Genomic DNA, 25698 nt, shown 5'->3' on the forward strand with positions numbered 1-25698 from the left:
AACAGAGTTCGCCAAAGAATGAGAGATTCAGACTGGCAAACCCATGTTTGACTATATTGAAAAGTCTGCTTTTTAGCCTGTAGAACCACTTAAAAATAAGCTTATTCGCCGAATAACAGAAATTCTCTTTGCAAAACACAAGCTGTGTGTTTAACTTGAAAGTCAACTTCCTACAAGCTTTTCCCGCTAGGAACTAACAGAATTCGCCAAAGAATGTTTGATTCAGACTGGGAAAACCTTGTTTTGTCTATCTTGAAAAGTCTGCTTTTTACTCTCAGGAACCACTTAAAACTAATCTTATTCACCAAGTAACACCTTTCCCTTTGCAAATCACTAGCTGTGTGTTTATCTTCAAAGTCATGTTCCTACAAGCTTTTCCCGCTTCGAAGGAACAGAATTCGCCTGAGAATGTGTGAGTCAGACAGGGAAACGCACTTTTTTTCTATATAGAAAAGTCTGCTTTTTATCTTCTAGGACCATTTAAAACAAAGCTTATAGGCCAAGTAACAGCAATTCAATTTGCAAATCACTAATTGTGTGTTTATCTTCAAAGTTAAGTTCCTACTAGCTTTTCCTGCTTGGTTGGAACAGAATTCACCAAAGAATGAGAGATTGAGACTGGGAAAACCTTTTTTAGTCTATATAGAATAGAATGCTTTTTACCATCTAGAACTACTTAAAACTAAGCTTAATCGCCAAGTAAGAACAATTCGCTTTGCAAAACACTCACTGGGTGTTTATCTTCAAAGTCAACTTCCTACAAGCTTTTCCTGCTGGAAGGAACAGAATTCTCCAAGGAATGTTCGATTCAGACTGGGAAACCCATGTTTTGTCAATATTGAAAAGTGTCCTTTTTACCCTCTAGAACCACTTAAAACTAAGCTTATTCGCCAAGTAACAGCCATTCACTTTGCAAATCAGTAGCTTTGTGTTCAGCTTCAAAGTCAAGTTCCTACAAGCTTTTCCCGCTTGGAAGGAACAGAATTCGCCAAAGAATAAGATATTGAGACTGGGAAAAGCTTTTTTACTCTATATAAAAAAGTACGCTTTTTATCATCTAGAATTACGTAAAACTAAGCTTAATCGCCAAGTAAGGACAATTCAGTTTTTAAAACATTAGATGTGTTTTTATGTTCAAAGCCAACTTCCTACAAACTTTTTCCGCTTGAAACAAGCACGATTCGCCTAAGAATGTGTGATTCAGACTGGGAAAAGCATGTTTTGTCTATATAGAAAAGTATGCTTTTTACCTTCTAGGACCACTCAATAATTAGCTTAATCGCCAAGTAAGAACGATTCACTTTGTAAAACACTATCTGTGTGTTTATCTTCAAAGTCACCTTCCTACAAACCTTCCCCTCTTGGAACGGACACGATTCGCCAAAGAATGTGTGGTTCAGACTGGGAAAGGCATGTTTTGGCTTACATTAAAGTCTGCTTTTTCGCCTCTAGAACCACTGACAACTAAGCTTATTGGCCAAGTAACAGTAATTCACTTTGCAAAACACTAGCTGTGTGTTTATATTCAAAGTCAACTTCCTATTTGTTTTTCCCGCTTTGAATGAACAGTTTTCGCCAAAGAATGAGAGATTCAGCCTGGGAAAACCAGAGTATGTCTATATTGAAAAGTCTGCTTTTACCCTCTAGAGCCACTTGAAACTAAGCATATTGGCAAAATAACACCATTCAATATGCAAATCACTAGCTCTGTGTTTATCTTCAAAGTCAAATTCCTACAAGCTTTTACCACTTGGATGGAACACAATTCGCCTAAGAATGTGCGATTCAGACTGCGAAAGGCATGTTTTGTCTATATAGAAAAGTATGCTTTTTACCCTCTAGAACCACTTAAAATTAAGCTTATTGGCCAAGTAACAGCAATTCACTTTGCAAAACACTAGCTGTGCGTTTATCTTCAAAGTCAACTTCCTACAAGCTTTACCCAATGGGAAGGAACAGAATTCGCCAAAGAATGAAAGATTAAGAATGGGAAACCCATGTTTTGGCTATATTGAAATCCTGCTTCTTACCCTCTAGAACCACTTAAAACTAAGCTTATTCGCCTAGTAACAGCAATTCCCTTTGCAAAACACTAGCTGTGTGTTTATCTTCAATGTCAAGTTCCTACAAGCTTTACCCGCTTGGAACGAACAGAATTCGCCAAAGAGTGAGAGATTGAGACTGGGAAAAGCTTTTTTAGACTATATAGATAAGTCTGCTTTTTACCATCTAGAACTACTTAAAATTAAGCTTAGTCTCCAAGTAAGAACAATTCACTTTGTAAAACACCAGCTGTGGGTTTATATTCAAAGTCAACTTCCTACAAACATTTTCCGCTTGGACCAAACACGATTCGCCTAAGAATGTGTGATTCAGTCTTGGAAATGCATGTCTTGTCTATATAGAAAAGTATGCTTTTTGCCTTCTAGGACCACTGAATACTAAGCTTAATCGTCACGTAAGTACGATTCACTTTGTAAAACACTAGCTGCGTGTTTTTCTTCAAAGTCACCTTCCTACAAACCTTTCCCGCTTGGAACGGACACAATTCGCCAAAGAATGTGTGGTTCAGACTGGGAAAGGCATGTTTTGGCTTACATTAAAGTCTGCTTTTTCGCCTCTAGAACCACTGACAACTAATCTTATTGGCCAAGTAACAGTAATTCACTTTGCAAAACACTAGCTGTGTGTTTATATTCAAAGTCAACTTCCTATTTGTTTTTCCCGCTTTGAATGAACAGTTTTCGCCAAAGAATGAGAGATTCAGACTGGGAAAACCAGGTTATGTCTATATTGAAAAGTCTGCTTTTTACCCTCTAGAGCCACTTGAAACTAAGCATATTGGCCAAATAACACCATTCAATATGCAAATCACTAGCTCTGTTTTTATCTTCAAAGTCAAATTCCTACAAGCTTTTACCACTTGGATGGAACACAATTCGCCTAAGAATGTGCGAATCAGACTGCGAAAGGCATGTTTTGTCTATATAGAAAAGTATGCTTTTTACCATCTAGAACCACTTAAAATTAAGCTTATTGGCCAAGTAACAGCAATTCTCTTTGTAAACTAGCTGTGCGTTTATCTTCAAAGTCAACTTCCTACAAGCTTTACCCAATTGGAAGGAACAGAATTCTCCAAAGAATGAGAGACTTATACTGGGAAAAGTTTTTTTTTTTTTTTTTGTCTATATAGAAAAGTATGCTTTTTACCATCTAGAACTTCTTAAAACTAAGCTTAATCCCCAAGTAAGAACAATTCACTTTGTAAAACACTGGCTGTGTGTATATCTTCAAAGTCAACTTCCTCCAAACTTTTCCCGATTGGAACGAACACGATTCCTCTAACACGTTTTGTGTATGTATAAAAGTCTGCTTTTTCTCCTCTTGAACCACTGAAAACTAAGCTTATTTTTCAAGTAACAACACTTGACTTTGCAAAACACTAGCTGTGCGTTTATCTTGAAAGTCAACTTCCTACAAGCTTTACCCCCTTTGGAAAGAACAGAATTCACAAAAGAATGAGAGATTCAGACTGGGAAAGCCATGTTTGTCTATATTGAAAAGTATGCTTTTTAGCTTCAAGAACCACGTAAAAATAACCTTATTCACCTAGTAACATAAATTCCTTTACAAAACACTAGCTGTGTGTTTATCTTGAAAGTCAACTTCCTACAGGTTTTTCCCTCTTAGAACGAACAGAATTCGCCAAAGAATGAGAGACTGAGACTGGGAAAAGCTTTTTCAGTCTATATTAATAAGTCTGCTTTTTACCATCTAGAACCAGTTAAAACTAAGCTTATTGGCCAAGTAACAGCAATTCATTTTGCGAAAGACTAGCTGTGTGTTTAACTTGAAAGTCAACTTCCTATATGCTTTTCCCCCTCGGAAGGAACAGAATTCACCAAAGAATGAGAGATTCCGACTGGGAAAACCTGGTTTTGTCAATATTGAAAAGTGTGCTTTTTACCCTCTAGAACCACTTAAAACTAAACTTATTCGCCAAGTAACAGCCATTCATTTTGCAAATCACTAGCTGTGTGTTTATCTTCAAGGCCAAGTTTTGCAAGCTCTTCCCACTTTGAAAGAACAGAATTCGCAAAAGAATGAGAGACTGAGACTCAGAAAACCTTTTTTAGTCTATATAGAAAGGTTTCCTTTATACCGTCCAGGACTACTTAAAACTAACCTTAATGGCCACGTAAGAACAATTCACTCTGTAAAAAGTAGCTGTGTTTTGATCTTCAAAGTCAACGTCCTACAAATTTTACCCGCTTGGAACGAACACGATTCGCCTAAGAATGTGTGATTCAGACTGGGAAACGCATGTTTTGTCTCTGTAGAAAAAAAAATATGCTTTTTAGCTTCTAGGACCACTTAAAACAAAGATTATTGGACAAGTAACAGCAATTCACTTTGAAAAACACTAGCTGTGTGTTTATCCTCACAGTGAACTTCCAAAAAGCTTTTCCTGCTTGGAAGGAACAGAAATCGCCAAGGAATGATAGATTCAGACTGGGAAACTATGTTTTGTCTATATTGTATAGTCTTCTTTCAACCTGGTAGAACCACTTAAAACTAAGCTTATTCGCTTAATAACAGCAATTCACTTTGCAAAACACTAGCTGTGTGTTTATCTTGAACATCAACTTCCTACAAGGTTTTCCCCCTTGGAAAGAACAGACTTCGCCTAAGAATTCTGAATCTGTGTGATTCAGACTGGGAAACGCATGTTCTGCCTATATAGAAAAGTATGCTTTTTATGGTCTACAACCACTTAAACCTAAGCTTATTCGACAAGTAATAGCAATTCACTTTGCCAAACACTAGCTGTGTGTTTATCTTCAAAGTCATTTTCCTACAAGCTTTACCCGCTTGGAACGATCAAAAAACGCCAAAGAATGAGAGATTCAGACTGGGAAATCATGTTTTGTACATATAAAAAAGTATGCTTTTTCCCCTCTAGAATCACTTAAAACTAAGCTTATTTGCTAAGTAACAGAAATTCACTTTGCAAAACACTAAATGTACGTTTATATTGAACATCAACTTCCTACAAGCTTTTCCCGCTTGGAAAGGTCAGAATTCTCCAAAGAATGAAAGATTCAGACTGGGAAAACCATGTTTTGTCGATATTGAAAAGTGTGCTTTTTTCCCTCTAGAACCACTTAAAACTAATCTTATTCACCAAATAACAGCCATTCACTTTGCAAATCCCTAGCTGTGTGTTTATCTTCAACGTCATTTTCCTGCAAGCTTTTCTCGTATGGAACGAACAGAATTCGCCAAAGAATGAGAGATTGAGACGGGGAAAAGCTTTTTCAGTCTATATAGAAAAGTATGCTTTTTACCTTGTAGGACCACTTAAAACTGAGCTTATTGGCCAAGTAACAGCAATTCACTTTGCAAAACACTAGCTGTGTGTTTATCTTCAAAGTCAACTTCCTCCAAACTTTTCCCGATTGGAAAGAACACGATTCCTCTACGAATGTGTGATTCAGACTGGGAAAAACACGTTTTGTGTATATGTAAAAGTCTGCTTTTTATCCTCTTGAACCATTGAAAACTAAGCTTATTTTCCAAGTTACAGCACTTCACTTTGCAAAACTCTAGCTGTGCGTTTATCTTGAAAGTCAACTTCCTACTAGTTTTACCCCCTTGGAAAGAACAGAGTTCGCCAAAGAATGAGAGATTCAGACTGGCAAACCCATGTTTGACTATATTGAAAAGTCTGCTTTTTAGCCTGTAGAACCACTTAAAAATAAGCTTATTCGCCGAATAACAGAAATTCTCTTTGCAAAACACAAGCTGTGTGTTTAACTTGAAAGTCAACTTCCTACAAGCTTTTCCCGCTAGGAACGAACAGAATTCGCCAAAGAATGTTTGATTCAGACTGGGAAAACCTTGTTTTGTCTATCTTGAAAAGTCTGCTTTTTACTCTCAGGAACCACTTAAAACTAATCTTATTCACCAAGTAACACCTTTCCCTTTGCAAATCACTAGCTGTGTGTTTATCTTCAAAGTCATGTTCCTACAAGCTTTTCCCGCTTCGAAGGAACAGAATTCGCCTGAGAATGTGTGAGTCAGACAGGGAAACGCACTTTTTTTCTATATAGAAAAGTCTGCTTTTTATCTTCTAGGACCATTTAAAACAAAGCTTATAGGCCAAGTAACAGCAATTCAATTTGCAAATCACTAATTGTGTGTTTATCTTCAAAGTTAACTTCCTACTAGCTTTTCCTGCTTGGTTGGAACAGAATTCCCCAAAGAATGAGAGATTGAGACTGGGAAAACCTTCTTTAGTCTATATAGAATAGAATGCTTTTTACCATCTAGAACTACTTAAAACTAAGCTTAATCGCCAAGTAAGAACAATTCGCTTTGCAAAACACTCACTGGGTGTTTATCTTCAAAGTCAACTTCCTACAAGCTTTTCCTGCTGGAAGGAACAGAATTCTCCAAGGAATGTTCGATTCAGACTGGGAAACCCATGTTTTGTCAATATTGAAAAGTGTCCTTTTTACCCTCTAGAACCACTTAAAACTAAGCTTATTCGCCAAGTAACAGCCATTCACTTTGCAAATCAGTAGCTTTGTGTTCAGCTTCAAAGTCAAGTTCCTACAAGCTTTTCCCGCTTGGAAGGAACAGAATTCGCCAAAGAATAAGATATTGAGACTGGGAAAAGCTTTTTTACTCTATATAAAAAAGTACGCTTTTTATCATCTAGAATTACGTAAAACTAAGCTTAATCGCCAAGTAAGGACAATTCAGTTTTTAAAACATTAGATGTGTTTTTATGTTCAAAGCCAACTTCCTACAAACTTTTTCCGCTTGAAACAAGCACGATTCGCCTAAGAATGTGTGATTCAGACTGGGAAAAGCATGTTTTGTCTATATAGAAAAGTATGCTTTTTACCTTCTAGGACCACTCAATAATTAGCTTAATCGCCAAGTAAGAACGATTCACTTTGTAAAACACTATCTGTGTGTTTATCTTCAAAGTCAACTTCCTGCAAACTTTTCCCGCTTGGAACGAACATGATTAGCCAAAGAATGAGAGATACTGACTGGGAAAACCAGGTAATGTCTATATTGAAAAGTCTGCTTTTTACCCTCTAGAGCCACTTAAAACTAAGCATATTCACCAAATAACATGATTCAATTTGCAAATCAATAGGTCTCTGTTTATCTTCAAAGTCAAATTCCTACAAGCTTTTCCCACTTGGATGGAACAGAGTTCGCCGAACAATGTTTGATTCAGACTGCGAAAGGCATGATTTGTCTATATAGAAAAGTATGCTTTTTAACCCTCTAGAACCACTTAAAATTAAGCTTATTGGCCACGTAACAGCAATTCACTTTGCAAAACACTAGCTGTGCGTTTATCTACAAAGTCAACTTCCTACAAGCTTTACCCAATTGGAAGGAACAGAATTCGCCAAAGAATGAAAGATTAAGAATGGGAAACCCATGTTTTGGCTATATTGAAATCCTGCTTCTTACCCTCTAGAACCACTTAAAACTAAGCTTATTCGCCTAGTAACAGCAATTCCCTTTGCAAAACACTAGCTGTGTGTTTATCTTCAATGTCAAGTTCCTACAAGCTTTACCCGCTTGGAACGAACAGAATTCGCCAAAGAGTGAGAGATTGAGACTGGGAAAAGCTTTTTTAGACTATATAGATAAGTCTGCTTTTTACCATCTAGAACTACTTAAAACTAAGCTTAGTCTCCAAGTAAGAACAATTCACTTTGTAAAACACTAGCTGTGGGTTTATATTCAAAGTCAACTTCCTACAAACATTTTCCGCTTGGACCAAACACGATTCGCCTAAGAATGTGTGATTCAGTCTTGGAAATGCATGTTTTGTCTATATAGAAAAGTATGCTTTTTGCCTTCTAGGACCACTGAATACTAAGCTTAATCGTCACGTAAGAACGATTCACTTTGTAAAACACTAGCTGCGTGTTTTTCTTCAAAGTCACCTTCCTACAAACCTTTCCCGCTTGGAACGGACACGATTCGCCAAAGAATGTGTGGTTCAGACTGGGAAAGGCATGTTTTGGCTTACATTAAAGTCTGCTTTTTCGCCTCTAGAACCACTGACAACTAAGCTTATTGGCCAAGTAACAGTAATTCACTTTGCAAAACACTAGCTGTGTGTTTATATTCAAAGTCAACTTCCTATTTGTTTTTCCCGCTTTGAATGAACAGTTTTCGCCAAAGAATGAGAGATTCAGACTGGGAAAACCAGGTTATGTCTATATTGAAAAGTCTGCTTTTTACCCTCTAGAGCCACTTGAAACTAAGCATATTGGCCAAATAACACCATTCAATATGCAAATCACTAGCTCTGTTTTTATCTTCAAAGTCAAATTCCTACAAGCTTTTACCACTTGGATGGAACACAATTCGCCTAAGAATGTGCGAATCAGACTGCGAAAGGCATGTTTTGTCTATATAGAAAAGTATGCTTTTTACCATCTAGAACCACTTAAAATTAAGCTTATTGGCCAAGTAACAGCAATTCTCTTTGTAAACTAGCTGTGCGTTTATCTTCAAAGTCAACTTCCTACAAGCTTTACCCAATTGGAAGGAACAGAATTCTCCAAAGAATGAGAGACTTATACTGGGAAAAGTTTTTTTTTTTTTTTGTCTATATAGAAAAGTATGCTTTTTACCATCTAGAACTTCTTAAAACTAAGCTTAATCCCCAAGTAAGAACAATTCACTTTGTAAAACACTAGCTGTGTGTTTATCTTCAAAGTCAACTTCCTCCAAACTTTTCCCGATTGGAACGAACACGATTCCTCTAACACGTTTTGTGTATGTATAAAAGTCTGCTTTTTCTCCTCTTGAACCACTGAAAACTAAGCTTATTTTTCAAGTAACAACACTTGACTTTGCAAAACACTAGCTGTGCGTTTATCTTGAAAGTCAACTTCCTACAAGCTTTACCCCCTTTGGAAAGAACAGAATTCACAAAAGAATGAGAGATTCAGACTGGGAAAGCCATGTTTGTCTATATTGAAAAGTATGCTTTTTAGCTTCAAGAACCACGTAAAAATAACCTTATTCACCTAGTAACATAAATTCCTTTACAAAACACTAGCTGTGTGTTTATCTTGAAAGTCAACTTCCTACAGGTTTTTCCCTCTTAGAACGAACAGAATTCGCCAAAGAATGAGAGACTGAGACTGGGAAAAGCTTTTTCAGTCTATATTAATAAGTCTGCTTTTTACCATCTAGAACCAGTTAAAACTAAGCTTATTGGCCAAGTAACAGCAATTCATTTTGCGAAAGACTAGCTGTGTGTTTAACTTGAAAGTCAACTTCCTATATGCTTTTCCCCCTCGGAAGGAACAGAATTCACCAAAGAATGAGAGATTCCGACTGGGAAAACCTGGTTTTGTCAATATTGAAAAGTGTGCTTTTTACCCTCTAGAACCACTTAAAACTAAACTTATTCGCCAAGTAACAGCCATTCATTTTGCAAATCACTAGCTGTGTGTTTATCTTCAAGGCCAAGTTTTGCAAGCTCTTCCCACTTTGAAAGAACAGAATTCGCAAAAGAATGAGAGACTGAGACTCAGAAAACCTTTTTTAGTCTATATAGAAAGGTTTCCTTTATACCGTCCAGGACTACTTAAAACTAACCTTAATGGCCACGTAAGAACAATTCACTCTGTAAAAAGTAGCTGTGTTTTGATCTTCAAAGTCAACGTCCTACAAATTTTACCCGCTTGGAACGAACACGATTCGCCTAAGAATGTGTGATTCAGACTGGGAAACGCATGTTTTGTCTCTGTAGAAAAAAAAATATGCTTTTTAGCTTCTAGGACCACTTAAAACAAAGATTATTGGACAAGTAACAGCAATTCACTTTGAAAAACACTAGCTGTGTGTTTATCCTCACAGTGAACTTCCAAAAAGCTTTTCCTGCTTGGAAGGAACAGAAATCGCCAAGGAATGATAGATTCAGACTGGGAAACTATGTTTTGTCTATATTGTATAGTCTTCTTTCAACCTGGTAGAACCACTTAAAACTAAGCTTATTCGCTTAATAACAGCAATTCACTTTGCAAAACACTAGCTGTGTGTTTATCTTGAACATCAACTTCCTACAAGGTTTTCCCCCTTGGAAAGAACAGACTTCGCCTAAGAATTCTGAATCTGTGTGATTCAGACTGGGAAACGCATGTTCTGCCTATATAGAAAAGTATGCTTTTTATGGTCTACAACCACTTAAACCTAAGCTTATTCGACAAGTAATAGCAATTCACTTTGCCAAACACTAGCTGTGTGTTTATCTTCAAAGTCATTTTCCTACAAGCTTTACCCGCTTGGAACGATCAAAAAACGCCAAAGAATGAGAGATTCAGACTGGGAAATCATGTTTTGTACATATAAAAAAGTATGCTTTTTCCCCTCTAGAACCACTTAAAACTAAGCTTATTTGCTAAGTAACAGAAATTCACTTTGCAAAACACTAAATGTACGTTTATATTGAACATCAACTTCCTACAAGCTTTTCCCGCTTGGAAAGGTCAGAATTCTCCAAAGAATGAAAGATTCAGACTGGGAAAACCATGTTTTGTCGATATTGAAAAGTGTGCTTTTTACCCTCTAGAACCACTTAAAACTAATCTTATTCACCAAATAACAGCCATTCACTTTGCAAATCCCTAGCTGTGTGTTTATCTTCAACGTCATTTTCCTGCAAGCTTTTCTCGTATGGAACGAACAGAATTCGCCAAAGAATGAGAGATTGAGACGGGGAAAAGCTTTTTCAGTCTATATAGAAAAGTATGCTTTTTACCTTGTAGGACCACTTAAAACTGAGCTTATTGGCCAAGTAACAGCAATTCACTTTGCAAAACACTAGCTGTGTGTTTATCTTCAAAGTCAACTTCCTCCAAACTTTTCCCGATTGGAAAGAACACGATTCCTCTACGAATGTGTGATTCAGACTGGGAAAAACACGTTTTGTGTATATGTAAAAGTCTGCTTTTTCTCCTCTTGAACCATTGAAAACTAAGCTTATTTTCCAAGTTACAGCACTTCACTTTGCAAAACACTAGCTGTGCGTTTATCTTGAAAGTCAACTTCCTACTAGTTTTACCCCCTTGGAAAGAACAGAGTTCGCCAAAGAATGAGAGATTCAGACTGGCAAACCCATGTTTGACTATATTGAAAAGTCTGCTTTTTAGCCTGTAGAACCACTTAAAAATAAGCTTATTCGCCGAATAACAGAAATTCTCTTTGCAAAACACAAGCTGTGTGTTTAACTTGAAAGTCAACTTCCTACAAGCTTTTCCCGCTAGGAACGAACAGAATTCGCCAAAGAATGTTTGATTCAGACTGGGAAAACCTTGTTTTGTCTATCTTGAAAAGTCTGCTTTTTACTCTCAGGAACCACTTAAAACTAATCTTATTCACCAAGTAACACCTTTCCCTTTGCAAATCACTAGCTGTGTGTTTATCTTCAAAGTCATGTTCCTACAAGCTTTTCCCGCTTCGAAGGAACAGAATTCGCCTGAGAATGTGTGAGTCAGACAGGGAAACGCACTTTTTTTCTATATAGAAAAGTCTGCTTTTTATCTTCTAGGACCATTTAAAACAAAGCTTATAGGCCAAGTAACAGCAATTCAATTTGCAAATCACTAATTGTGTGTTTATCTTCAAAGTTAAGTTCCTACTAGCTTTTCCTGCTTGGTTGGAACAGAATTCACCAAAGAATGAGAGATTGAGACTGGGAAAACCTTTTTTAGTCTATATAGAATAGAATGCTTTTTACCATCTAGAACTACTTAAAACTAAGCTTAATCGCCAAGTAAGAACAATTCGCTTTGCAAAACACTCACTGGGTGTTTATCTTCAAAGTCAACTTCCTACAAGCTTTTCCTGCTGGAAGGAACAGAATTCTCCAAGGAATGTTCGATTCAGACTGGGAAACCCATGTTTTGTCAATATTGAAAAGTGTCCTTTTTACCCTCTAGAACCACTTAAAACTAAGCTTATTCGCCAAGTAACAGCCATTCACTTTGCAAATCAGTAGCTTTGTGTTCAGCTTCAAAGTCAAGTTCCTACAAGCTTTTCCCGCTTGGAAGGAACAGAATTCGCCAAAGAATAAGATATTGAGACTGGGAAAAGCTTTTTTACTCTATATAAAAAAGTACGCTTTTTATCATCTAGAATTACGTAAAACTAAGCTTAATCGCCAAGTAAGGACAATTCAGTTTTTAAAACATTAGATGTGTTTTTATGTTCAAAGCCAACTTCCTACAAACTTTTTCCGCTTGAAACAAGCACGATTCGCCTAAGAATGTGTGATTCAGACTGGGAAAAGCATGTTTTGTCTATATAGAAACGTATGCTTTTTACCTTCTAGGACCACTCAATAATTAGCTTAATCGCCAAGTAAGAACGATTCACTTTGTAAAACACTATCTGTGTGTTTATCTTCAAAGTCACCTTCCTACAAACCTTCCCCTCTTGGAACGGACACGGTTCGCCAAAGAATGTGTGGTTCAGACTGGGAAAGGCATGTTTTGGCTTACATTAAAGTCTGCTTTTTCGCCTCTAGAACCACTGACAACTAAGCTTATTGGCCAAGTAACAGTAATTCACTTTGCAAAACACTGGCTGTGTGTTTATATTCAAAGTCAACTTCCTATTTGTTTTTCCCGCTTTGAATGAACAGTTTTCGCCAAAGAATGAGAGATTCAGCCTGGGAAAACCAGAGTATGTCTATATTGAAAAGTCTGCTTTTACCCTCTAGAGCCACTTGAAACTAAGCATATTGGCAAAATAACACCATTCAATATGCAAATCACTAGCTCTGTGTTTATCTTCAAAGTCAACTTCCTCCAAACTTTTCCCGATTGGAAAGAACACGATTCCTCTACGAATGTGTGATTCAGACTGGGAAAAACACGTTTTGTGTATATGTAAAAGTCTGCTTTTTCTCCTCTTGAACCATTGAAAACTAAGCTTATTTTCCAAGTTACAGCACTTCACTTTGCAAAACACTAGCTGTGCGTTTATCTTGAAAGTCAACTTCCTACTAGTTTTACCCCCTTGGAAAGAACAGAGTTCGCCAAAGAATGAGAGATTCAGACTGGCAAACCCATGTTTGACTATATTGAAAAGTCTGCTTTTTAGCCTGTAGAACCACTTAAAAATAAGCTTATTCGCCGAATAACAGAAATTCTCTTTGCAAAACACAAGCTGTGTGTTTAACTTGAAAGTCAACTTCCTACAAGCTTTTCCCGCTAGGAACGAACAGAATTCGCCAAAGAATGTTTGATTCAGACTGGGAAAACCTTGTTTTGTCTATCTTGAAAAGTCTGCTTTTTACTCTCTAGAACCACTTAAAACTAATCTTATTCACCAAGTAACACCTTTCCCTTTGCAAATCACTAGCTGTGTGTTTATCTTCAAAGTCATGTTCCTACAAGCTTTTCCCGCTTGGAAGGAACAGAATTCGCCTGAGAATGTGTGAGTCAGACAGGGAAACGCACTTTTTTTCTATATAGAAAAGTCTGCTTTTTATCTTCTAGGACCATTTAAAACAAAGCTTATAGGCCAAGTAACAGCAATTCAATTTGCAAATCACTAATTGTGTGTTTATCTTCAAAGTTAACTTCCTACTAGCTTTTCCTGCTTGGTTGGAACAGAATTCACCAAAGAATGAGAGATTGAGACTGGGAAAACCTTCTTTAGTCTATATAGAATAGAATGCTTTTTACCATCTAGAACTACTTAAAACTAAGCTTAATCGCCAAGTAAGAACAATTCGCTTTGCAAATCACTCACTGGGTGTTTATCTTCAAAGTCAACTTCCTACAAGCTTTTCCTGCTGGAAGGAACAGAATTCTCCAAGGAATGTTCGATTCAGACTGGGAAACCCATGTTTTGTCAATATTGAAAAGTGTCCTTTTTACCCTCTAGAACCACTTAAAACTAAGCTTATTCGCCAAGTAACAGCCATTCACTTTGCAAATCAGTAGCTTTGTGTTCAGCTTCAAAGTCAAGTTCCTACAAGCTTTTCCCGCTTGGAAGGAACAGAATTCGCCAAAGAATAAGATATTGAGACTGGGAAAAGCTTTTTTACTCTATATAAAAAAGTACGCTTTTTATCATCTAGAATTACGTAAAACTAAGCTTAATCGCCAAGTAAGGACAATTCAGTTTTTAAAACATTAGATGTGTTTTTATGTTCAAAGCCAACTTCCTACAAACTTTTTCCGCTTGAAACAAGCACGATTCGCCTAAGAATGTGTGATTCAGACTGGGAAAAGCATGTTTTGTCTATATAGAAAAGTATGCTTTTTACCTTCTAGGACCACTCAATAATTAGCTTAATCGCCAAGTAAGAACGATTCACTTTGTAAAACACTATCTGTGTGTTTATCTTCAAAGTCAACTTCCTGCAAACTTTTCCCGCTTGGAACGAACATGATTAGCCAAAGAATGAGAGATACTGACTGGGAAAACCAGGTAATGTCTATATTGAAAAGTCTGCTTTTTACCCTCTAGAGCCACTTAAAACTAAGCATATTCACCAAATAACATGATTCAATTTGCAAATCAATAGGTCTCTGTTTATCTTCAAAGTCAAATTCCTACAAGCTTTTCCCACTTGGATGGAACAGAGTTCGCCGAACAATGTTTGATTCAGACTGCGAAAGGCATGATTTGTCTATATAGAAAAGTATGCTTTTTAACCCTCTAGAACCACTTAAAATTAAGCTTATTGGCCACGTAACAGCAATTCACTTTGCAAAACACTAGCTGTGCGTTTATCTACAAAGTCAACTTCCTACAAGCTTTACCCAATTGGAAGGAACAGAATTCGCCAAAGAATGAAAGATTAAGAATGGGAAACCCATGTTTTGGCTATATTGAAATCCTGCTTCTTACCCTCTAGAACCACTTAAAACTAAGCTTATTCGCCTAGTAACAGCAATTCCCTTTGCAAAACACTAGCTGTGTGTTTATCTTCAATGTCAAGTTCCTACAAGCTTTACCCGCTTGGAACGAACAGAATTCGCCAAAGAGTGAGAGATTGAGACTGGGAAAAGCTTTTTTAGACTATATAGATAAGTCTGCTTTTTACCATCTAGAACTACTTAAAACTAAGCTTAGTCTCCAAGTAAGAACAATTCACTTTGTAAAACACTAGCTGTGGGTTTATATTCAAAGTCAACTTCCTACAAACATTTTCCGCTTGGACCAAACACGATTCGCCTAAGAATGTGTGATTCAGTCTTGGAAATGCATGTTTTGTCTATATAGAAAAGTATGCTTTTTGCCTTCTAGGACCACTGAATACTAAGCTTAATCGTCACGTAAGAACGATTCACTTTGTAAAACACTAGCTGCGTGTTTTTCTTCAAAGTCACCTTCCTACAAACCTTTCCCGCTTGGAAAGGACACGATTCGCCAAAGAATGTGTGGTTCAGACTGGGAAAGGCATGTTTTGGCTTACATTAAAGTCTGCTTTTTCGCCTCTAGAACCACTGACAACTAAGCTTATTGGCCAAGTAACAGTAATTCACTTTGCAAAACACTAGCTGTGTGTTTATATTCAAAGTCAACTTCCTATTTGTTTTTCCCGCTTTGAATGAACAGTTTTCGCCAAAGAATGAGAGATTCAGACTGGGAAAACCAGGTTATGTCTATATTGAAAAGTCTGCTTTTTACCCTCTAGAGCCACTTGAAACTAAGCATATTGGCCAAATAACACCATTCAATATGCAAATCACTAGCTCTGTTTTTATCTTCAAAGTCAAATTCCTACAAGCTTTTACCACTTGGATGGAACACAATTCGCCTAAGAATGTGCGAATCAGACTGCGAAAGGCATGTTTTGTCTATATAGAAAAGTATGCTTTTTACCATCTAGAACCACTTAAAATTAAGCTTATTGGCCAAGTTACAGCAATTCTCTTTGTAAACTAGCTGTGCGTTTATCTTCAAAGTCAACTTCCTACAAGCTTTACCCAATTGGAAGGAACAGAATTCTCCAAAGAATGAGAGACTTATACTGGGAAAAGTTTTTTTTTTTTTTTTGTCTATATAGAAAAGTATGCTTTTTACCATCTAGAACTTCTTAAAACTAAGCTTAATCCCCAAGTAAGAACAATTCACTTTGTAAAACACTAGCTGTGTGTTTATCTTCAAAGTCAACTTCCTCCAAACTTTTCCCGATTGGAACGAACACGATTCCTCTAACACGTTTTGTGTATGTATAAAAGTCTGCTTTTTCTCCTCTTGAACCACTGAAAACTAAGCTTATTTTTCAAGTAACAACACTTGACTTTGCAAAACACTAGCTGTGCGTTTATCTTGAAAGTCAACTTCCTACAAGCTTTACCCCCTTTGGAAAGAACAGAATTCACAAAAGAATGAGAGATTCAGACTGGGAAAGCCATGTTTGTCTATATTGAAAAGTATGCTTTTTAGCTTCAAGAACCACGTAAAAATAACCTTATTCACCTAGTAACATAAATTCCTTTACAAAACACTAGCTGTGTGTTTATCTTGAAAGACAACTTCCTACAGGTTTTTCCCTCTTAGAACGAACAGAATTCGCCAAAGAATGAGAGACTGAGACTGGGAATAGCTTTTTCAGTCTATATTAATAAGTCTGCTTTTTACCATCTAGAACCAGTTAAAACTAAGCTTATTGGCCAAGTAACAGCAATTCATTTTGCGAAAGACTAGCTGTGTGTTTAACTTGAAAGTCAACTTCCTATATGCTTTTCCCCCTCGGAAGGAACAGAATTCACCAAAGAATGAGAGATTCCGACTGGGAAAACCTGGTTTTGTCAATATTGAAAAGTGTGCTTTTTACCCTCTAGAACCACTTAAAACTAAACTTATTCGCCAAGTAACAGCCATTCATTTTGCAAATCACTAGCTGTGTGTTTATCTTCAAGGCCAAGTTTTGCAAGCTCTTCCCACTTTGAAAGAACAGAATTCGCAAAAGAATGAGAGACTGAGACTCAGAAAACCTTTTTTAGTCTATATAGAAAGGTTTCCTTTATACCGTCCAGGACTACTTAAAACTAACCTTAATGGCCACGTAAGAACAATTCACTCTGTAAAAAGTAGCTGTGTTTTGATCTTCAAAGTCAACGTCCTACAAATTTTACCCGCTTGGAACGAACACGATTCGCCTAAGAATGTGTGATTCAGACTGGGAAACGCATGTTTTGTCTCTGTAGAAAAAAAAAATATGCTTTTTAGCTTCTAGGACCACTTAAAACAAAGATTATTGGACAAGTAACAGCAATTCACTTTGAAAAACACTAGCTGTGTGTTTATCCTCACAGTGAACTTCCAAAAAGCTTTTCCTGCTTGGAAGGAACAGAAATCGCCAAGGAATGATAGATTCAGACTGGGAAACTATGTTTTGTCTATATTGTATAGTCTTCTTTCAACCTGGTAGAACCACTTAAAACTAAGCTTATTCGCTTAATAACAGCAATTCACTTTGCAAAACACTAGCTGTGTGTTTATCTTGAACATCAACTTCCTACAAGGTTTTCCCCCTTGGAAAGAACAGACTTCGCCTAAGAATTCTGAATCTGTGTGATTCAGACTGGGAAACGCATGTTCTGCCTATATAGAAAAGTATGCTTTTTATGGTCTACAACCACTTAAACCTAAGCTTATTCGACAAGTAATAGCAATTCACTTTGCCAAACACTAGCTGTGTGTTTATCTTCAAAGTCATTTTCCTACAAGCTTTACCCGCTTGGAACGATCAAAAAACGCCAAAGAATGAGAGATTCAGACTGGGAAATCATGTTTTGTACATATAAAAAAGTATGCTTTTTCCCCTCTAGAACCACTTAAAACTAAGCTTATTTGCTAAGTAACAGAAATTCACTTTGCAAAACACTAAATGTACGTTTATATTGAACATCAACTTCCTACAAGCTTTTCCCGCTTGGAAAGGTCAGAATTCTCCAAAGAATGAAAGATTCAGACTGGGAAAACCATGTTTTGTCGATATTGAAAAGTGTGCTTTTTACCCTCTAGAACCACTTAAAACTAATCTTATTCACCAAATAACAGCCATTCACTTTGCAAATCCCTAGCTGTGTGTTTATCTTCAACGTCATTTTCCTGCAAGCTTTTCTCGTATGGAACGAACAGAATTCGCCAAAGAATGAGAGATTGAGACGGGGAAAAGCTTTTTCAGTCTATATAGAAAAGTATGCTTTTTACCTTGTAGGACCACTTAAAACTGAGCTTATTGGCCAAGTAACAGCAATTCACTTTGCAAAACACTAGCTGTGTGTTTATCTTCAAAGTCAACTTCCTCCAAACTTTTCCCGATTGGAAAGAACACGATTCCTCTACGAATGTGTGATTCAGACTGGGAAAAACACGTTTTGTGTATATGTAAAAGTCTGCTTTTTCTCCTCTTGAACCATTGAAAACTAAGCTTATTTTCCAAGTTACAGCACTTCACTTTGCAAAACACTAGCTGTGCGTTTATCTTGAAAGTCAACTTCCTACTAGTTTTACCCCCTTGGAAAGAACAGAGTTCGCCAAAGAATGAGAGATTCAGACTGGCAAACCCATGTTTGACTATATTGAAAAGTCTGCTTTTTAGCCTGTAGAACCACTTAAAAATAAGCTTATTCGCCGAATAACAGAAATTCTCTTTGCAAAACACAAGCTGTGTGTTTAACTTGAAAGTCAACTTCCTACAAGCTTTTCCCGCTAGGAACGAACAGAATTCGCCAAAGAATGTTTGATTCAGACTGGGAAAACCTTGTTTTGTCTATCTTGAAAAGTCTGCTTTTTACTCTCAGGAACCACTTAAAACTAATCTTATTCACCAAGTAACACCTTTCCCTTTGCAAATCACTAGCTGTGTGTTTATCTTCAAAGTCATGTTCCTACAAGCTTTTCCCGCTTCGAAGGAACAGAATTCGCCTGAGAATGTGTGAGTCAGACAGGGAAACGCACTTTTTTTCTATATAGAAAAGTCTGCTTTTTATCTTCTAGGACCATTTAAAACAAAGCTTATAGGCCAAGTAACAGCAATTCAATTTGCAAATCACTAATTGTGTGTTTATCTTCAAAGTTAAGTTCCTACTAGCTTTTCCTGCTTGGTTGGAACAGAATTCACCAAAGAATGAGAGATTGAGACTGGGAAAACCTTTTTTAGTCTATATAGAATAGAATGCTTTTTACCATCTAGAACTACTTAAAACTAAGCTTAATCGCCAAGTAAGAACAATTCGCTTTGCAAAACACTCACTGGGTGTTTATCTTCAAAGTCAACTTCCTACAAGCTTTTCCTGCTGGAAGGAACAGAATTCTCCAAGGAATGTTCGATTCAGACTGGGAAACCCATGTTTTGTCAATATTGAAAAGTGTCCTTTTTACCCTCTAGAACCACTTAAAACTAAGCTTATTCGCCAAGTAACAGCCATTCACTTTGCAAATCAGTAGCTTTGTGTTCAGCTTCAAAGTCAAGTTCCTACAAGCTTTTCCCGCTTGGAAGGAACAGAATTCGCCAAAGAATAAGATATTGAGACTGGGAAAAGCTTTTTTACTCTATATAAAAAAGTACGCTTTTTATCATCTAGAATTACGTAAAACTAAGCTTAATCGCCTAGTAAGGACAATTCAGTTTTTAAAACATTAGATGTGTTTTTATGTTCAAAGCCAACTTCCTACAAACTTTTTCCGCTTGAAACAAGCACGATTCGCCTAAGAATGTGTGATTCAGACTGGGAAAAGCATGTTTTGTCTATATAGAAAAGTATGCTTTTTACCTTCTAGGACCACTCAATAATTAGCTTAATCGCCAAGTAAGAACGATTCACTTTGTAAAACACTATCTGTGTGTTTATCTTCAAAGTCACCTTCCTACAAACCTTCCCCTCTTGGAACGGACACGATTCGCCAAAGAATGTGTGGTTCAGACTGGGAAAGGCATGTTTTGGCTTACATTAAAGTCTGCTTTTTCGCCTCTAGAACCACTGACAACTAAGCTTATTGGCCAAGTAACAGTAATTCACTTTGCAAAACACTAGCTGTGTGTTTATATTCAAAGTCAACTTCCTATTTGTTTTTCCCGCTTTGAATGAACAGTTTTCGCCAAAGAATGAGAGATTCAGCCTGGGAAAACCAGAGTATGTCTATATTGAAAAGTCTGCTTTTACCCTCTAGAGCCACTTGAAACTAAGCATATTGGCAAAATAACACCATTCAATATGCAAATCACTAGCTCTGTGTTTATCTTCAAAGTCAAATTCCTACAAGCTTTTACCACTTGGATGGAACACAATTCGCCTAAGAATGTGCGATTCAGACTGCGAAAGGCATGTTTTGTCTATATAGAAAAGTATGCTTTTTACCCTCTAGAACCACTTAAAATTAAGCTTATTGGCCAAGTAACAGCAATTCACTTTGCAAAACACTAGCTGTGCGTTTATCTTCAAAGTCAACTTCCTACAAGCTTTACCCAATGGGAAGGAACAGAATTCGCCAAAGAATGAAAGATTAAGAATGGGAAACCCATGTTTTGGCTATATTGAAATCCTGCTTCTTACCCTCTAGAACCACTTAAAACTAAGCTTATTCGCCTAGTAACAGCAATTCCCTTTGCAAAACACTAGCTGTGTGTTTATCTTCAATGTCAAGTTCCTACAAGCTTTACCCGCTTGGAACGAACAGAATTCGCCAAAGAGTGAGAGATTGAGACTGGGAAAAGCTTTTTTAGACTATATAGATAAGTCTGCTTTTTACCATCTAGAACTACTTAAAATTAAGCTTAGTCTCCAAGTAAGAACAATTCACTTTGTAAAACACCAGCTGTGGGTTTATATTCAAAGTCAACTTCCTACAAACATTTTCCGCTTGGACCAAACACGATTCGCCTAAGAATGTGTGATTCAGTCTTGGAAATGCATGTTTTGTCTATATAGAAAAGTATGCTTTTTGCCTTCTAGGACCACTGAATACTAAGCTTAATCGTCACGTAAGTACGATTCACTTTGTAAAACACTAGCTGCGTGTTTTTCTTCAAAGTCACCTTCCTACAAACCTTTCCCGCTTGGAACGGACACGATTCGCCAAAGAATGTGTGGTTCAGACTGGGAAAGGCATGTTTTGGCTTACATTAAAGTCTGCTTTTTCGCCTCTAGAACCACTGACAACTAAGCTTATTGGCCAAGTAACAGTAATTCACTTTGCAAAACACTAGCTGTGTGTTTATATTCAAAGTCAACTTCCTATTTGTTTTTCCCGCTTTGAATGAACAGTTTTCGCCAAAGAATGAGAGATTCAGACTGGGAAAACCAGGTTATGTCTATATTGAAAAGTCTGCTTTTTACCCTCTAGAGCCACTTGAAACTAAGCATATTGGCCAAATAACACCATTCAATATGCAAATCACTAGCTCTGTTTTTATCTTCAAAGTCAAATTCCTACAAGCTTTTACCACTTGGATGGAACACAATTCGCCTAAGAATGTGCGAATCAGACTGCGAAAGGCATGTTTTGTCTATATAGAAAAGTATGCTTTTTACCATCTAGAACCACTTAAAATTAAGCTTATTGGCCAAGTAACAGCAATTCTCTTTGTAAACTAGCTGTGCGTTTATCTTCAAAGTCAACTTCCTACAAGCTTTACCCAATTGGAAGGAACAGAATTCTCCAAAGAATGAGAGACTTATACTGGGAAAAGTTTTTTTTTTTTTTTGTCTATATAGAAAAGTATGCTTTTTACCATCTAGAACTTCTTAAAACTAAGCTTAATCCCCAAGTAAGAACAATTCACTTTGTAAAACACTAGCTGTGTGTTTATCTTCAAAGTCAACTTCCTCCAAACTTTTCCCGATTGGAACGAACACGATTCCTCTAACACGTTTTGTGTATGTATAAAAGTCTGCTTTTTCTCCTCTTGAACCACTGAAAACTAAGCTTATTTTTCAAGTAACAACACTTGACTTTGCAAAACACTAGCTGTGCGTTTATCTTGAAAGTCAACTTCCTACAAGCTTTACCCCCTTTGGAAAGAACAGAATTCACAAAAGAATGAGAGATTCAGACTGGGAAAGCCATGTTTGTCTATATTGAAAAGTATGCTTTTTAGCTTCAAGAACCACGTAAAAATAACCTTATTCACCTAGTAACATAAATTCCTTTACAAAACACTAGCTGTGTGTTTATCTTGAAAGTCAACTTCCTACAGGTTTTTCCCTCTTAGAACGAACAGAATTCGCCAAAGAATGAGAGACTGAGACTGGGAAAAGCTTTTTCAGTCTATATTAATAAGTCTGCTTTTTACCATCTAGAACCAGTTAAAACTAAGCTTATTGGCCAAGTAACAGCAATTCATTTTGCGAAAGACTAGCTGTGTGTTTAACTTGAAAGTCAACTTCCTATATGCTTTTCCCCCTCGGAAGGAACAGAATTCACCAAAGAATGAGAGATTCCGACTGGGAAAACCTGGTTTTGTCAATATTGAAAAGTGTGCTTTTTACCCTCTAGAACCACTTAAAACTAAACTTATTCGCCAAGTAACAGCCATTCATTTTGCAAATCACTAGCTGTGTGTTTATCTTCAAGGCCAAGTTTTGCAAGCTCTTCCCACTTTGAAAGAACAGAATTCGCAAAAGAATGAGAGACTGAGACTCAGAAAACCTTTTTTAGTCTATATAGAAAGGTTTCCTTTATACCGTCCAGGACTACTTAAAACTAACCTTAATGGCCACGTAAGAACAATTCACTCTGTAAAAAGTAGCTGTGTTTTGATCTTCAAAGTCAACGTCCTACAAATTTTACCCGCTTGGAACGAACACGATTCGCCTAAGAATGTGTGATTCAGACTGGGAAACGCATGTTTTGTCTCTGTAGAAAAAAAAATATGCTTTTTAGCTTCTAGGACCACTTAAAACAAAGATTATTGGACAAGTAACAGCAATTCACTTTGAAAAACACTAGCTGTGTGTTTATCCTCACAGTGAACTTCCAAAAAGCTTTTCCTGCTTGGAAGGAACAGAAATCGCCAAGGAATGATAGATTCAGACTGGGAAACTATGTTTTGTCTATATTGTATAGTCTTCTTTCAACCTGGTAGAACCACTTAAAACTAAGCTTATTCGCTTAATAACAGCAATTCACTTTGCAAAACACTAGCTGTGTGTTTATCTTGAACATCAACTTCCTACAAGGTTTTCCCCCTTGGAAAGAACAGACTTCGCCTAAGAATTCTGAATCTGTGTGATTCAGACTGGGAAACGCATGTTCTGCCTATATAGAAAAGTATGCTTTTTATGGTCTACAACCACTTAAACCTAAGCTTATTCGACAAGTAATAGCAATTCACTTTGCCAAACACTAGCTGTGTGTTTATCTTCAAAGTCATTTTCCTACAAGCTTTACCCGCTTGGAACGATCAAAAAACGCCAAAGAATGAGAGATTCAGACTGGGAAATCATGTTTTGTACATATAAAAAAGTATGCTTTTTCCCCTCTAGAACCACTTAAAACTAAGCTTATTTGCTAAGTAACAGAAATTCACTTTGCAAAACACTAAATGTACGTTTATATTGAACATCAACTTCCTACAAGCTTTTCCCGCTTGGAAAGGTCAGAATTCTCCAAAGAATGAAAGATTCAGACTGGGAAAACCATGTTTTGTCGATATTGAAAAGTGTGCTTTTTACCCTCTAGAACCACTTAAAACTAATCTTATTCACCAAATAACAGCCATTCACTTTGCAAATCCCTAGCTGTGTGTTTATCTTCAACGTCATTTTCCTGCAAGCTTTTCTCGTATGGAACGAACAGAATTCGCCAAAGAATGAGAGATTGAGACGGGGAAAAGCTTTTTCAGTCTATATAGAAAAGTATGCTTTTTACCTTGTAGGACCACTTAAAACTGAGCTTATTGGCCAAGTAACAGCAATTCACTTTGCAAAACACTAGCTGTGTGTTTATCTTCAAAGTCAACTTCCTCCAAACTTTTCCCGATTGGAAAGAACACGATTCCTCTACGAATGTGTGATTCAGACTGGGAAAAACACGTTTTGTGTATATGTAAAAGTCTGCTTTTTCTCCTCTTGAACCATTGAAAACTAAGCTTATTTTCCAAGTTACAGCACTTCACTTTGCAAAACACTAGCTGTGCGTTTATCTTGAAAGTCAACTTCCTACTAGTTTTACCCCCTTGGAAAGAACAGAGTTCGCCAAAGAATGAGAGATTCAGACTGGCAAACCCATGTTTGACTATATTGAAAAGTCTGCTTTTTAGCCTGTAGAACCACTTAAAAATAAGCTTATTCGCCGAATAACAGAAATTCTCTTTGCAAAACACAAGCTGTGTGTTTAACTTGAAAGTCAACTTCCTACAAGCTTTTCCCGCTAGGAACGAACAGAATTCGCCAAAGAATGTTTGATTCAGACTGGGAAAACCTTGTTTTGTCTATCTTGAAAAGTCTGCTTTTTACTCTCTAGAACCACTTAAAACTAATCTTATTCACCAAGTAACACCTTTCCCTTTGCAAATCACTAGCTGTGTGTTTATCTTCAAAGTCATGTTCCTACAAGCTTTTCCCGCTTCGAAGGAACAGAATTCGCCTGAGAATGTGTGAGTCAGACAGGGAAACGCACTTTTTTTCTATATAGAAAAGTCTGCTTTTTATCTTCTAGGACCATTTAAAACAAAGCTTATAGGCCAAGTAACAGCAATTCAATTTGCAAATCACTAATTGTGTGTTTATCTTCAAAGTTAAGTTCCTACTAGCTTTTCCTGCTTGGTTGGAACAGAATTCACCAAAGAATGAGAGATTGAGACTGGGAAAACCTTCTTTAGTCTATATAGAATAGAATGCTTTTTACCATCTAGAACTACTTAAAACTAAGCTTAATCGCCAAGTAAGAACAATTCGCTTTGCAAAACACTCACTGGGTGTTTATCTTCAAAGTCAACTTCCTACAAGCTTTTCCTGCTGGAAGGAACAGAATTCTCCAAGGAATGTTCTATTCAGACTGGGAAACCCATGTTTTGTCAATATTGAAAAGTGTCCTTTTTACCCTCTAGAACCACTTAAAACTAAGCTTATTCGCCAAGTAACAGCCATTCACTTTGCAAATCAGTAGCTTTGTGTTCAGCTTCAAAGTCAAGTTCCTACAAGCTTTTCCCGCTTGGAAGGAACAGAATTCGCCAAAGAATAAGATATTGAGACTGGGAAAAGCTTTTTTACTCTATATAAAAAAGTACGCTTTTTATCATCTAGAATTACGTAAAACTAAGCTTAATCGCCAAGTAAGGACAATTCAGTTTTTAAAACATTAGATGTGTTTTTATGTTCAAAGCCAACTTCCTACAAACTTTTTCCGCTTGAAACAAGCACGATTCGCCTAAGAATGTGTGATTCAGACTGGGAAAAGCATGTTTTGTCTATATAGAAAAGTATGCTTTTTACCTTCTAGGACCACTCAATAATTAGCTTAATCGCCAAGTAAGAACGATTCACTTTGTAAAACACTATCTGTGTGTTTATCTTCAAAGTCAACTTCCTGCAAACTTTTCCCGCTTGGAACGAACATGATTAGCCAAAGAATGAGAGATACTGACTGGGAAAACCAGGTAATGTCTATATTGAAAAGTCTGCTTTTTACCCTCTAGAGCCACTTAAAACTAAGCATATTCACCAA

Source organism: Rattus norvegicus, chromosome Y (assembly GCF_021556685.1).
Source record: "Rattus norvegicus strain SHRSP/BbbUtx chromosome Y, alternate assembly SHRSP_T2T, whole genome shotgun sequence".
NCBI classification, from domain to species: domain Eukaryota; kingdom Metazoa; phylum Chordata; class Mammalia; order Rodentia; family Muridae; genus Rattus; species Rattus norvegicus.